The sequence below is a fragment of the Wasmannia auropunctata genome, unplaced genomic scaffold (genome assembly GCF_000956235.1).
Source record: "Wasmannia auropunctata unplaced genomic scaffold, wasmannia.A_1.0 LD334250.1, whole genome shotgun sequence".
Classification (NCBI taxonomy): Eukaryota; Metazoa; Arthropoda; class Insecta; order Hymenoptera; family Formicidae; genus Wasmannia; species Wasmannia auropunctata.
Genome location: NW_012028640.1, coordinates 161,515 through 178,229, shown reverse-complemented (window position 1 = coordinate 178,229; position 16,715 = coordinate 161,515). Strand labels below are relative to the sequence as shown.

The following is a 16,715-nucleotide window of genomic DNA, read 5'->3' as shown; positions in this document are numbered from 1 at the left end:
GTCGAAGGATGCGAGACTCTATATGCAACGCGCCGCGCGCGTCTGTCAGTTTTATCGAGCGAAGCCGGTCGTCACGTGTTCCGCACGGAAACCTGTCGCTCCGACAAGTCGGAGAGACCGGAACCTCGTTGTCTCCGACGTTACCGACGTGCATGGGACGATGCGCGGACGTCCGAAAGCTGAAAACGCCCGAGATTTAAATGCGCGTACACGCCGAGGCGCAAATCGAAATTCTTTCGTCCCATGTCGGATCTCTCGGCACTGCACACTGGCGAGGCGCGCGCGCGCAACGTCGTTCCGTTCGAAAATTCTGCCAATAAATTTCGACCACTACTTTTTGATATTTCCTGACATGTCCAAACGCGGACGGTGGGATAATCCGCGAAATCCCAGGGACGATGTTACGTGCAAATATCTCTCCTCTTCGTCAAGCGATTTTAATTCCCTTCCGATTTGGATTTGACACGTTTCGTCCTCGATCTTTTCTCGTAGCTCGATCTCTTCTCAAACGTCAGAGTCTACATGATCACTCTCGAGTCCTCAAGTGCAATAACCTCCTCGAGTGCATTCGTATGTTTACCAGTGAATTTTGTGCATTTGATATAGCGTATTTTGTTTAAGAGGCGACGTCCTCTTAGTAACGTTGAACAACTTTAAATTTGCGAAGAACGTCGCGAGTGCCGGTGTGCACGGTTTTCGTACGCCTTGCAGCACGGCAAAGGCTTTGCCGGAAGGGCGGGAACGCAGCCGGCGTGCAACGCGCGGCGGCGGCGGGGTACTACTCCTCAGAATGCAATTTTCTTCCGATAACAGAGGCGCGATCTATCGAGTAAACAGATTCCTGGATGTTTACGTTCTACGAACCAATTACACTATGCCCAGTCGAGCGATGCTTAGCGCTTGGTTCGCGGGGTAATTAGAACGTGCATGTCGCAAAAAGAACGCACAGGCTGTGTGCGAGGCTAATTCGATGGAAATGCGTGTAAACTGGCGTAAACCAGCCTCGCCTGACGCTCCTTTTTGTTTTCTCGATCGAACCCAATATTTTTCAAGCGAGAACCTCTGCGGCGATCTCGCTCCCGATTCCTGATCGCACCGGCACCGCCGCCGTTTCCGGCTTATACCCGGCGAAAGCGTGAATCGTGGACTTGCACAATTATTACGTTAAGTTATTATATATTGTTATATAATATTACACTTATTACGAATTACAAAATAATTTTCATATGCCTGCCTGCACATGCATCACGATAAATTAATCGCTAACTTCGTCCCGCCATATTTAATTTCTAAGGAAGAAAATGGTGGATTGTTATATGCATAAAAATTATAGATATTATATAAAAAATTATAGATTAATATATAGATTAATTCGATTTTATGAATAGGCTGTTTGTGTCGCGAGCAAAGTCCATTTAAGTAACATAATTACATCACTTAAGCAACGCAATGATAGACTGTGGCAGCGTGGAAAAAGAAGAGAGTAACAGTGTAAGACAGAAACTTTATTAACGACGCAGTAGACCATGCAGAAGAGACACGTGCGTCATGATTTATGGACAAAGCGATATAAAACAATCGCTCCTCACGTTTGTGACGTCACATCGATTTTAAAAATGAGCGAGCCACTCGTTCGAGTGGCTGCCTCCCAAAGTCCGGCGCAAAGTTTAGGCCGGCCGATCTCCGCGTCAGTCACCGCGCGCGATCTCTTTGTCGCTATCCTCGGGAAGTTCGACTCATCGAAGTGACTCACGATGTGCCGCACGCGCGTGCGAGCGTGGCCTCGCGAATTTTCTCGGCCGTTGGCGATAAATCGCGTATCGTTAACTCTCGGAAGTGCCGCGGCCGGGTACGTTCAACGGCGCGTTAAGCACGGACGTTTATTGACGTAATAATTTAGCGAAATTAATCTATGCGCGCGGCGAAAGATCGGCCGTATATCGGCTTAAATTGCGACAACACGCGCGAATCCGTGCGATATCGGCAAACAGCCGCGGTGGGCATCGCCATTTTCGTACGCGCCCGCGCGTGCTTCCAGCCCGAGGAATTATCACGAATGCGGTGGTTCCCGCCTCGTCCTCTCCCTTTTTGTACCAGCCTGCTGTACGGGAATTATCGCTGTTTCTCTTATCTGTGAATATGTAATTAATTGAAAATTGATACTTCCGGAAAATTTAATCCATGTGCCATTCTCTATGACTTTTTAATTGTTTGTCGATATTTTGCTTAGTCCTTTAATTAAATTTCAAGCAATTAGTTGCATTGCTTGATATTTAATTTGGACGTTTAAAACAATATTTGAAAATCCTCCGTAATTAGACCTAAATTGAAAAAAAAATTATTTTTAAATCTGTTTTTTTTTAAATCTAATATTGTAGTTTTTTTTGTATATGAAAAAAAGCTTTCGTGTTCTCGGAATAATGTAGAAAGCTCCTATCAATGGATATTTCGTGTCGCCGGGGCTTTGTTCTCACGAAAATCATGCGCGATCCCGCTGCCATTAAAAAATTTTCAAGACTATCGCGGTAGGCGTCGCCCGCGTCTCTCACGATACTTTATAACGCGCAGATAATGATCGAGGCGGTATTAAAACGTAATCAGCCCGACCTAGCGCAATTCTCGCGCGATTATCTCGGCGCGCGATCGGGAAAAAGCGCGATTATCTTCGACGTTTTCGAATCGCTTCGGCTCCGTTCGGTTACCACATCTATTCTCGCGGTCGCCGCCGCTGCCGCCGTTGCCGCCGCCGCCGCGGCCTGAAATTGATCGCGCCTCTCTTTCTCCCTCGCCGCGAAATGTCAAGGCGAAGACTCGCGCGGGCTCCGAGTTGCCCGCGCGAGCCGAGCCCGAAATCGAGCGCGATTTTCGCGCCGCGCCGTCGTCGCGTAATGCCGAGTTGTGACGTGAAAAAATTCGCATCGTCCTGCTCGCTAAATTATCGTCGTCTATCTCTGCGCTCCTCTCCGCTCTCGACTTTGAACCCTCTCTCGCGACGATCATCCGTCGCGTAACGCTCGTACAGGCCGCTATTATGCAAGAATTTGAAAGCCTGCTTTCAAGGTATTTAAGTGATAATGTGTACGTGCGGAGTATGTGTTACACATTTATTGCATTACTTCTTTCATACGAGATACATTACTGATCTGCACTTGCCTACATTTGTCTGCCTGTTCTAATAGAAGTGATTTTTTTTAATGCACTCGATGGAACTTATTTAACAGTATTTTCAATAGATAATTTTCTTGACAAGTCACTACTACATGTTAACTGTGAAATTTTTGCACACGCAGATAAGATATAATGACGTACTCTAATATTTTATACCTTGTGTCTCCAAAAAACTATAAAATCTTTTCTTCAAGTAATAGAACAGTACTTTTAATTTGTGTGTATGTCTATACGTAATTCTGATTTATATATGTTAACAATAGTATTCCAATATTTCTTATAAACTCGATCCTGGAATATGCAAAAGATATAGTATTTCTATTCTTCCGTTTTTCAACACGATGATTTTAATCGGACATGGGATGGAAATGCATTTTACAAAGTTCAGGCACGTTTTATCGACAGGCGTTTTCAATCGCGAATCGGTTCAAATGCAAACTATCGGTAAACTCTGCTTCCGGTAGTTTTCGAAAATTTCGCGCACGCCGAAGGCATTTTTACAAGTCACATTCGGCTCGCACGCGCGCCAAACGTGGAGGGAGTTGGGGGCCTCCCCCTCTTTCGACTGCAATCAATTATATGCGCTTTTATCTAGATATTTTTGTACACCGCGATCGAAATCGCAGTCGCGAAAGAGGACGCAATTACGCCCCGAAGGTGAATAATAATCGTCGCGTGCGAAAATCGCCGACGGTACAAAGGATCGAAAATGACATCGTGTTGCGCGATGATGACACAGCGAAACGATCCCGGCGATTATTATATGTGTCGACCAACAGCGCGCGGATTTATACTGGGCGCTTATTTTGAAAATGATCGTAGATCAGGTGTCGGCAAAATGGCGAAGCCGGAGTGAGACGCGGATTACAAATCGGCGCCCGGTGTACATGATTTTCGATCGCTGATTTATCGCCGCGCGCAAGCGACGATTATTCATATGATCCCCGTTGTCATCTTGGCGCGGCTATACTCGTATGATAATGAGCGATGCGAAATTCTCGGCGTGCATTACCGCTGGCCGATGCCGTCGTGCCGCACGCGTCCGTGCGCAGCATCCTTAAATCTCCGGGGCGAGCAAAAGGCTTGCGACGCAATTGAAACCTTGCCCTGACCGCGTTGTAATCCTATAAATAGTAGATTACCGAATCCGATTCGCGCGAATGCAACTGAAACTTTACCATACAAGGCGAATTTGAAATAAATCATTTTAGGAAAATATCTTTTTGCTTAATACATTAAAAAATTGCAACATAATTGGTTCTTCAACATCTCTGTTTCTCTCCATTTTTCACACTCTGCTTCTTTCTCTCTCTCTCTCTTTCTTTTCTTTTTCTGTGTTTGGGAACTTTTTTAATTTAAGGTTTCGATTTACTGATGGATAAGCTAGACTATAGTTTTGGAAACGATGATATTGGGAATTGCTTCGCGCCAAGAGGCAAACGTATATTGCACACTTCGCATCTTGATGCACGTGAGGTCATTTAGAAATCCCCGAAGTCTCCGCGACTAATTTTGAGAGACTCGCAATTTCGCAGCCGCGAAGTTCGTCCGCGCCGCGGCTTTCCGCTTTAGAAAGCTGAAATTTGTCGTATTCAGTAGGTTAAAGTAGAAAATTCGGTGTGACCTCGATTTAGAACTTCGTGTGCAACAGCGACGTACTGGATCACTTGTTAGACATTAATCAAGATCGAAAAAAGTATTCGTTTTCTTATCACACGTATTAGAGTAAAGAATTTAGAATCCAAAGCATCAAAGGCTGCGTAAAGAATGTCTCTTCATTATCGCTATACAATTCTTTTCATGACATTCGTGAAATAATTTTCTGTTTTGTAGATATTAAATGTAGGTATTTTGGCAAAAAGAATTAATTAAATTAATTCAAATTAGCGTTTATGAGGAGATGAGTAAATCTCATGGCTGGCAGGCTGGGAAAGCGCGCGGATTGATTTGAACGTCGGGGCGCGAGCCAGTGCAGCGGTGCGAAAAAGCCAACAGAATTTCCCGAGCGTGCGTTAATGAACTTTATGAGCGATACATTTTGCCGATTTCGGAAAAAGTGATGGAAAAGCTGGGCGTTGGTAATCGGGACGAAAAACCGGAACGGTTATACGTTTCCCGCGAAATGGAAAAAAATGGCCGCGAGCCCGCGGACGTAATGGACCTCGATGAAGTTTACTATGACGCGGGCACATGCGGGCGCGCAGTTATCGCGAAAACGGGCGCGATGCTGGTGAAAAAAAGATCATCGAAAATGAAGTTACGAGGGGATATAGTGAACTGGCCGCGAAAGAGGGACGGTGGAGCCGATCTGTTGCGTTGTTTCGTCGCCGTTACTAAACGTTACGCTAAACTTTTTTTAAATAGCGTGCGCTAATGTGAGCTAATGTGGAGCTATATCTTTCAAGTCGGTTGCTGTCTTGCAACTTTTGTTTTCTGCTCGCGCTTAATTTTTAACGACGCTTCACCGCGAGAACGTAAGCTGTTTACGTCAATTTCTCTGGGCAGCGAGATTACGTAATCTTTTTTGCTCGAAAAGTTGAGGCTTCCACGATTGGGTTTTCCTGGTTTTTGCGTTCTTGCGCGCAGCGAAATATTTTATGCGAATAATTACAACGTTATGATATTATGACGGCGTTGGCTAGACCTACAAGCATACATTTAATCGTCTCGAATACTAATGTCTCGAGATGTGATATGATAAACGGCGTCATTATTAAAAGCGACGCGATATCGAAAGCGAGAGTTTTATTACATTCGTTCGGGCAGCAAGAGGAAAAAACAACCGAGAGAGAAGTTCCCGAGAATAATTGCTGTCGTTAACGGGGCAGCAGCACCCAGGCGCTAAACACCGTAATACGAAATAATAACAGACTTTTAAAAAGACATTTAGAACGTCGTTAAGTTCCGGCATCGATAGAGTAACGGCATTAGGCAAGCGACGCGTTCTCGTTGCGCGCATTAATTCGCGAGTGTTGTGGCGTGCAATCGATATCGCCGCGTTTTGAAATAATAATAATCGAGTCGTTACCGGTGCGCGTAATGGAGCTTTTTCGTATTAATGTTTCGCGACAACAGAACCCCGGGCCGAGCCGTGCCGTGCCGGGCCGGGCCGGGCCGAGGGAGGAGCGGCGCCCTTTCCGGATTATTTGCGCGCCGTGAAATTTCATGGAATAATACGCGGCGCGGCCGCGAAAATGCACGTGAAAAATTAACACGGTCAATTTGCCGCGGGCGGGCGTCCGATAACGTCGGCGGCGGCGGCGGCGGCGGCGGCGGTGGTGGCGGCGAATTCTGTTACGCTTCGTCACATGAATTCGGCCGCGATACAAGTCAATATTTAATTCCAGCAATGGAATGCCGAGATGCACTGTAAAACTAAAAAAAAAAAAAAAAAAGCACACCCCGCACGGACCGCGCCACGGCCGGACAAACATAACGCGTAACCGCCGTTAATGCCACGCGAGTCGGCATTGCATCGGTGGGATTACATCGTTTTCCGTAATGCAGCGAGAGCCGGTGCAGCGCGGCGCGGCACTTAACTCGCGCGCCGGGTTCTAAAACGCGACGCCCGCGCAACAAAAAATGGAGCGCGCGCGTGCTGGAACAAACGCGGTGTGTGTGTGCTAGATTTTTCGCACTTTGCACAAACAGCGTGCGACAAAACGGCGTACGGTTGCTTGGCGCGGTGGAAAAGAGAAAAACCGCGCGGGGATACGTCTGTTACCGTTTAAGCTCGAACCTTTAGTTTCTAAGCCCGACGTGCAACAGGTTGCGCCATTGTGGCGACTTGAAAACTCCGCTTACGCGGATACTTTCAAAATCCTTCTCTCTTTTCGTGCGCGCGCGCGCGCGAGCGCACGAGCGCACGCTCTTTCTCTTCTCTCTCTCTCTCTCTCTCTCTCTCTCTCTGCTCGCGCGTTCTCTCTGTGTACAATTATTCTTTATTGTTCCGCCGCCACCACCGCTGGCCATCGCTGTCGACACGCTTTGAGACTTTCCGCTGCACTTGAAATGCCGGCCCGAAGAATTTCTATTGCGTAAAGGCTTCTCAATCGAGGAATGTACGCTCGACGGCGTAACTCTCGCGCCCATCTTTCTCCGGAGAACGTAATCTAGACCTTTAACGATCGCGTCACTCACGCGGAATCTCGTCCGCCGGAGTTCTTTGCTGCGCTGGCGAAAAATCTTACGAACTTTATGTTCGAATAATATTGTGTTTTTCTTGAATATAAATTTGTATGTGAATTTATGTAAAAGATTTTTTTAATTTCAATTCCGCCTACGTAGGAACTACAGTAGCTACGTTAGAGTTGCGTGTTTACGTACTGGATCTGTAAATTGCACGATTATTATCCAGGTGTTATGTAAAACAACAATCTTAAAATTTTATTATGCTAATATGCTATGATTCTCTATTTCTTATGTTTCTCTATTTATCTCTCATAACCGCTATTATTTTCTCGTGTAAAAATTTTACTTTACAATCATTACAAACATCAAGATGTTACAGATAGATGATAGTTTCTAGATGTAGCATGTATAATATAATTAATTAAAAAGTGTGAGAAAAAAAAATGAGAAATTTTCGTTAAGAGAAAAGCGGAATAATTTTTCTTCTAATTAATAACAATATAAAGCAAATGGTAAAGTGGAAATGAAATAAAAAACGAAGGCTATTCAAATTGTTTTGGAAGTATAAGCCTGTTTAAGAAAAAATAATCGTGCACGAGGAACGAGATTCGAAGGAATCAGAAGGGCGTCGCAGAATTTGTTTAGAAGGGAAGAGTATTTTTGCTGACAAAGGTGCGCGAGTGAATTGCAACGAGAGGAGCATCGCGCGTGCGCTCGTCGTCGCGCCCGTGAGACGCGCGGCGCCGCGTGCCGGCCGCGCGTTTCGCGCACGTGGACGTGACGCGACGCGGTTCGGCGTTTGTAAACGCGGTGTGACATTCGAAATAGCAAGTACGATGACGACCGGCACGGCGAGGAAGGACCGGCGCGAAAACCGCGTAGGCGGTGCACGGCGGAGGAGAGGAGAGCCTTACACTTTTCGAGCGAGCACGCCGGTAACGCGTTGGCAAAATGGCCGTCGAATTTAGACTTACGTAACGAGTCCCGAACGTCGCGTGCGTTCCGCGTCCCGAACACCGCGGGCCGGTTTCTTTCTTTTCTTCGTCCAGCTGTCGAATATATCGTGGAGGGGCTTCCGCGCGGGCGACGTATAGGGGGACGCTTCTAGAGGCTCCTACTAATCAGCATGGACGCCATAAGTGCTCAAAAGTTTAAGACTAAAGACCTTAAGACGAACTAAACAATGCGTTTTCGCCAAAACGTGCGATTTAACTTATTTCGTTAATTGTTGTCAAATGGATGAAAACGAAAGAGGATCCGATTGTAATCCGGTTGAATGCATAAAGATTAAAACATGCGTAATGTATACGTATAATATTGTTATATATAATATATTGGATGGGTAAATAGATGGATGTACAAATTGTCGTTTGATAATTTATTATTTTTCAAAATTTATTTTAAATGTATGTAGAAATTTATTGTTTATTTAAAACAATTCTCGTTTTTCATGCATAGTATTTGCATGAAAAAGTGCGTTTGATAATATTTATATAACATGTATAGAAAGGTATATAAGAACATATGTAATTGGCAAGGCTAAAAATAGTTAAAAGATAAAAGCTTACACTGTCTCGGCCGTATTACATCATGCATATTGTCATTAAAAAAAGATTATTGCTAATTTTGCGCTGGTCACGTTCAAATTTCGTTTTGTAATGGCTCACTGATAAAGCAATCATTTTCATTGTTAATGCAATCGCACCGTCAAACGTGAAGCGATACTGTGTTATCGCGTTAATTATTATTCTCACAGAGTATATTTTCATTTTGCTGATATCATAATTATTGGCCCTGAAATGTTTTTAACCAAACTGGCGGCAGGAAAAAAAAGCTATTGCTCCAATAGGCTTTTCTCGCTTTTATGTTAAAAAAAAAAAATAGACTTCGTGCTTCGCAAATTTATTTTAGCAATATTACATGTTGTTTAATCTTTGTCTTTATATTTTTTCGATTTCTAGTTTAATGTAATTTTGCATTTTGTAAAGTCTTTATCCTGATAAATTAATGCATGAGAATCGTGTTTTAAAACTCATTGTAAGAGATGCGATGCGAATACTTTGTACTGCACTTAAATTCACCTTGTTAAGAAAAATCTGATCTGTATCGCTTCCGAGACAAGCTCATGCAAGTTGTATGTAATGTACGTCACTTTGCATTTTCAAAAGAGAAGACGGCACTTTGCCTTTCACTCGAATTCGCTATGTTTGAAAAACTGATTTGTGTGTCGCTCTCAAAATATAAGCATCCTCGTGTAAGTTGCACAACGGACGTTACCTTACATTGACAGTTTCCTGTCGTGAAAGCAGGCGGCTCGCAAAGTATATAACGATTGTTTAAATGACTTGTAGGAAATCTCAAGTCAACGTCCATCTAAGTCAATCGCGTGGCATAATATCGATGCTTCTTAAGAGACCTAACGAGATCCAATCTCGGCCAATATTGCTCAGCCGAGGCAGATTTCCGTCTTGGTTAATTATAAAATATTGACGACTTACACCTGAGCGACCTAAGAATTTCTCGACCGAAATCCTTCAATCGATATATTAAAAGAATATAGCGATATCCCGTTTTCGTTCTCATTTTCGAATCTCTTCGCTCTTCCTTGTTTTTCACGAGATAGGTTGTCTAGCGTTAAGTTATTTCATATGTGTTATTGCCACCGCGCGATATCGATCCATCGCTTGCGTCAAGGCGATCGATTAAATACCGGACCGATGAAATATCATACGTCTACGGTAACGCGCGATAAGTCCGACGGTTATTTGACATCTTCTCTGTTACGGATCGTCGCGTAATTTTATTCGCGAAATACGAGGGCGAGAGCTGTCGTGGAGTCGCATATTGCACAGTGAGTGATACGTCGTACAATTAGGCGATACGGAATAGCGGTCAGGTCGATATTAGCAAATTGACCGATAGATTTAGGCTTACGTAACCAAACATGCCTGTACGTACGTCGTGTCCTCGAGTGCAAGTCTTCTTGGGAATATTTTCAACCTCTTCTATATGCTGATGACGCGACATATTATAGTTTGCGAGCATTTCAATAAAGAGAAGAAGAAAATTAGAAAGGTTTTACTAAATTCTTGAGAAAATATAAATTAATTATAAACTGTCTTGGCAATTTTATTTTTTAAGACTTTTAATTAAATATCTAATACGAATATATCTAATATAAATAATAATTACTATTATTTAATATAATATTACTTCTTCAGCAAAAAAAAAACGATCGGAACACCAAGTACAATTCAAACGTGATTAACAAGTTAATCAAATATCCCTTTAATACTCGGTTGCGCACAATGCTCGACAGCGTAATCGTGGGGTACAATAATCGGGCTCAGAAAGGGACAGAATGTAACAAGCCTGCGGAGTATACAAGAACCGCTATCGAACGGATGTCGATCTTGATCCCGAGCGCGAAGATGAAGAGGGACAGAAGCGCGGTCATTATATCGGACTGAATAAAGATTCGCCATGCCTAGTACCAGATACGTTACTCGAGCCGCGGTCGAGGTCGACGGAGACCCAAAGAAAGCCGTGTAATAATCGCGCGCTGCAAAAAGCGGCGTTTTCAAGGAAGGATATTATGTCTAATGACGGGAAAAAAAGGACCGCGATGGACCGGTATAGGAATAGAAGATAGGCGCGCCATTAGATGCGGCAGGACACGCATCTTCAGATTGCATTTCCCTCTCTCTCTCTCTTTCTCTTTGCCTCTATCTCTTTTTCTTTCTCGTTTTCGTTTTCGTCTTCTAGTTGCTTTCATTCGCGTGGCCGACGGACGCGGCCGGAAAAGGAAGGAGGTGCAAAAATCGCGATTCGCGCACCTTGCGCGCATTCCGCGAGGAGCGGCTCGATTGGATCAGCGACGCGACGGCGCGCGGCGTGGCGCTTCGCTTCGCGAGAAATGGACCACCGATAAAAAGCGCGACCGGCCGGTTTACGTGACAGAATTCGATGCGTCTCTGTGTGCCTCGCGCGAACGACCGCGCCGCGAATGACTCGTTACTCCCGCGCGCGTGCACGGTACAATACGTCGCCCTTTCACCGCGAAACCTACCGGGGCTGACCAAGCCCGACGCGTATCCCGCGCGGTAATCCAAACCATCGATGGAATTTACATTCGGCCTATCGAGTGAATTACGAAGCGGGCGTAACGACACAATTGCATTACGATTATTGCACGATATTGACATTAAATTCGCGTTAGTGTCAATCGCTATTTCTGCGCGCATGCAAACGATTACAACGCGATGTTTTTGAGAGGCATTGTCCCCTAAATATATTTTCTCTTGAAAGGAGCATTTCCGAATATGTATGTATACGCATTTTTTTAATTTTTAGTTTCGTTCTCTTATTTATATATAATAATATATGGAATTAACATATTTATGCTATATCTATGCACATGTAAGAGTTCATACTCTTATATAGAAATCATAAATTTTCTAATGAATTCAAAATTGATAATATGGTAATATACGCGATTAACGTTCACTGAAATGCTGTCATAATCAAAAGCGCTTTTTAGAAACTTCCTAAAATTCACTTACGCGTTATAGCCCGCTTTGCGGACTTATTATAGGCGCACTTTTAGGCTCCGTTTAAAATAAAACCCGTTCACAGACACGTACAGAAGCGAGATTTCCCCGCGGGCGACCGTGAGGAAAAAAGGTCGAAGCGGAATCGATCTGCGGCGACATCGTAGATCGTTCTCGGAGCCGCTCTCTAGAACAGCTAATGGACCAAGACTCTATTAATATTGATAATGGCGAAAATCAGGCCAATAAGCGCTCGTGGTATACTACCCGTGCCCCCGAGGCTGTGGCATCCGCGTTTGCCTGACATTACGATGTAGATTTAGTAGTTCGCGCGATTGACCGATGACTCCTCTGATTTCTTTTCGCGACAATCTCTTATATCGCACCGACAAAAAGTCTGATTATGCGCTGCAAAACCTCGTTGTTTTTGTGACTTCGGTTACAAAATAAACATATTAAATCAGCTTTAGAAACGCAGTTCTGAGCTAAACATGGGAAAATTGTTTTTGTACTTATTACTACCTCGTCATTGTTTGTTAACTAATATATTTCGAAACACTTTCGCGAAGCAGTGACTATAAGTACATGTAAAGCACGGTCAATTTTCAAGAAATGTGATTTTCTTTTAGTCTATGTAACTACGTTTCGGCTACTTTTCCTGCATGTCACTAATATCTGTGCATAAATACATTCTACATACATACTTACACATATTTCACTTGGAATTTGCGTAACCAGATTAGATATAGAGCTTCCATGGAATTGTCGAAGCGGTTAGTTTGCGCATTATTTAAAACATTTGTCATCAAACTGAATATTTATGTCGATCTTACGTATTAAAACAAACTATATTCTAAAAACGGTCTTGTGGAGAAGAAAATAAATATTTTAAATGTGGTTATGGGATATTTAGAAATTGCTCGACGAGAAATAAAATTTTTATTTTGCGTTAATAAAAGAATTAATAAAAGAAAAAAAAGAAAGAGAAAAAGGAAAAGAAATTCTTCTTACAGAGGTTAATACTTAAAAATTCCGTCGTCCGAAAAATCTATTGTCTTCAAACACATTAGAGTATGAGGAAATATTTGTCATACGATAATTAAAATTTTACGACCGTGCCAACACATGTACGATATAACAAAAAATATATATTTAGGTCGGAAATGAGTGTGTGCATGAATCAGCCGTAAAATTAAAAGTAATTAGTAACGGAATGATCGAGGGCGCCGATAAAAAAAATACGCAGTGCGAATTTCAAAGTATACTTTTCGCGCATGCCGGCTGCGCCCGCGGACAATTTTCTGCATATTTCTCTCCTCGTGACCGCTATAATGTTTCTTGTCCCACACGCACACACGATTTTGCCGGTGCCTGTTATTAAGATCTTATCACATCGATGACGTAAGCATTCGGCGGTCTGAAAAGCGGCACTGTGGGCAACACTCGGGTGCTCCACCAATTTCGCTACTTCTCGCCCGTTTGATTCGCTTTCATTGTCGCGCGATCGTACGCGGGCGAGCATCGCGCCGGGTATCCGACATTATTGCGACACGCGTATATCCACGCGCGACCTCCGTCGCCGGCACGTTTTGCGTAGAATTGGTTTCGCAACTGCCCGTAATGCCTTCGTAATTCGTCGGTTATACACGACTAGCGGATAGCGCCAAATTGCCTCTGAAAATTTGACTTGCTTATCTCTCTCCGGCCGTACGGTAATTGACTTCTCCATTTCGTGCGCGGCAAAAATTGGATGATTTTAGCCATAAATTCCTTTTTTCAAGTTTTTTTTTTTTAGATACAAAAGTTTGTGAGCAAATGCCTATTTTTATCATTTTTATTTCGTTTATTTTACTATTTTTTTAATGTTCTTTTATTGTCACAATTTTCCGGCAGAGCATGCACGTTCAACATTTCCGCTTAAAGATCCGAGATAGGTAAAGCAATTCCGAAGTAGATGAAAGAAGTTTTTCTTTTACCGATTCTTTAGAAACGCGGATAGAGACACGCGATGCATTTTCGAAATTAATCTCTTGATGTGAGGCAGCCTTGCTTTCGAATGCTCAGCGCTTCTTTGAGAGATTCCTACAAAATCTTGCGGTATCCATTACTTTTTCTGCGCGTATCGCGAGCCCGTCGCTCGAAACTTCGGACGTGTTCTTGCGCCGGTCTAAATCGACAATAAGCGTTTATGTAAAGCAGGCTGTATTCCGCGGTCGTCGCCGAGATGGAAACGAAGAAAAGGCTAAAGCGGTCTTCTAAATTGGTCCTGACGGAAACTATGGTAATTTACTCAATGGTGTTTCATGCGCGCGTGCAGGCTACGTGCATGGCGCGGCCAGATTGCTGGACACTGTTAAAAATCACGACGAACAATCGTCACGATGGATGGTACTGCAGTGAACAAAAAATACACAACGAGAAAAAAATGACTTCAAACCAAGTTTTTGCAATCGTCAATTGCCACGGCCGCGTGAAGTAGCAAAATTGCCGTTGTTGATGCTCTTGAATTAGATACGATGCTAAATCGAAAAATTTTGAAGACGGCATTTTAAACGGCAAGTGCAGAAGTAGAAGTTGAGGGTAATTAAAGCGATTTCTAAATACTTTCTCGATGCAGAGAATTCGTGGTTGTGATGTAGATGTTATTTAATAGCGGCTAACCGTTGCGGGCACAGTAGCCACAACGCAAATTTGACTATTGTGCAGACTGGAGTATTGCGAATAACACGAATGCTTTAATTACTGTCGGTACGTCGAACTCTTAGAATTAAATCATACTCTATCAGTATGTAACAATACATTGGATAGTAAAAACTCAATAAAATGACAAAACATTAGTAATAAAAGTAAAAGTAAAAAATTACATAAAAATACAAAGCGTTAAATTTGTGATAAATTAAAAAAATGCATGATATTAATATTTATCATGATTTATAAAAGAGAAAATTATACAAAGCCATTTTGATACGAAAAGAATTTTTTCGTTGCGCTTTTCAATAAAGTCAATCGCAACGAATTTATATAATTGGTATAATCATTGATCTTAAATCAAACAGTGCTTCGCCGATGCGATTCACCAATCGAGTTTGCGTTATCATTTTCGCAAATCGTCCTCTTTTTCACAAGTATTTCCGCGCACCTGCATGACGCGTTGTGAAAATATCGGGGAAATAACGATTTGAAAACCGTTTCATTAAATCCAGATTTATTTTACATTCCCTGATTCTGTAATTCTGAAATATATCCGTATCATTATTCCAGCGCAGTGTTTTACTCTTTGTACGTACATATAACGACTATGATCGCTCAATCATTAACCTTACTGAGGTCACGGTAAACTATTCTTCAGAAACTAATAAAAAGAATGCCAGTATTCTCTATGTTTTCCTTTTTTCGAGAATGTTCAAATGAGAACATTTCCAATATCCTTATCTGAATATGATCTCGGTATATTACTGTACAAGGATAATAGCGATATTACATATACGTTACCAGAATGATAATTAGAACAGTTGACAGGATCTCAAGATACACGTTCTATCATGAAGAGAATCGTAGCGCGATAAACTAAAATTAATTGAACGGAAAATAAGTATATGAAATGAAAGATTTCGAACTTTTCATTGTTCTTCGTAAGACGGCCAAGTTTGGAAATCGCGAAAACATCCGCGGTGTGGCGAGCGATTTCCCGGCTCGGTAAAGGCATTGTCTATCGACCGCGAAGTCGACCATAAGCGACTTGACGAACTTCGTCGTGACTAATTCCAAATGCAGCCGCCGCATATCCAATCTCGCTCGGCTCTCGCGAGGCGACGCGATGCGAAACCGCATCGCTCTTGTATTTTCCATTCCGCGATTCTCGAGACGTTACGCACACCGAGACACGCGCTTCTCGTCGTCGCTGCCGCGTCGTGTCGCGTCGCCGTCATCGTGACGTGAGTAGCCGTATACCCGCGCGCGCGTGCGTGCGTGTGCATGTGTGTATATATAGGTGTGTTGTATGCCTGTGTGTGTGACACACGGTTCGCGATGCAATACGCGAGGAGCCGGCGTTGTACGCTCCTCATGTGCGCGTCACGCGCACGTGTATGTATGTTTGTGCGCGCGCGCGCGTGACCGTGCGTACGCGAAGGAAAACGGTTCGGCGAGAAAGAGAGGGACGGGAAAGGAGTAGAGGACCGCATGTTTTTGCGTCGGGCAGTACTTGCACGCAAGTGCATTTCGACGGACGGACGCGGACGAGTCGCGCCGACAGGAGCGTCCCCATTCTAGTTCGGCTATCTACATCGCTAAGTTTACGTAACCGCACGAAACCTGTCAGCCGACATTTCGGTGCTAACCAATGGCGAACCGGCGCGACTGTATTCTCTTCTCTCTCTCTCTCTCTGTCTCTCTTTCTCTCTCTGTCCCTCGACGGGTGGCTTTATCACGCCGGTCTTTCCCTCCGCCGGTCGGATTAGGTAAACGCGACCAGAAGCCACAGGGCGGGCTGCTTGCCTTCTCAAGCAGCCTCGTGAAAATCGACGTTCCACGCCGATCGATCGTCGTCGACGCGCCACTGAACCAGATGCGAGCGTGATCGATCACGATTCGGGGAATTATATGCGCGAAACGTCAACGATGCATTCGCCTCGATAGATCGCGCTATTTTTACGCAAAACTAATGATATACCTGAAGGCGTCCAACGTTTTTCATTATTTTTCGCACTATATAGCTAGCCCCGTCCCGAAACGCATTTGAGATATTAAATTTTCTTTCACGTTAGAGAATGATGTTAGATCCATTTTCAGTATTAAGCGAGCTCATCAATTCTTGAAGGAAGTTCCAGTTGAAACGTATTAAATGGAAATTACATACTTTAAAGG

The 16,715-nt window shown here is 43.6% G+C and overlaps 2 long non-coding RNA genes across 2 annotated transcripts in view; both read left to right on the top strand.

The window, feature by feature from the left end:
• Positions 1–16,715, top strand: part of LOC105458917 — a 42,631-nt gene that overhangs the window by 3,684 nt on the left and 22,232 nt on the right. The window lies entirely within an intron of this gene.
• Positions 8,357–13,013, top strand: LOC105458916. Its single transcript, XR_975595.1, has 2 exons — positions 8,357–10,374; positions 10,521–13,013. It is a non-coding gene; the product is annotated as an uncharacterized LOC105458916 (long non-coding RNA).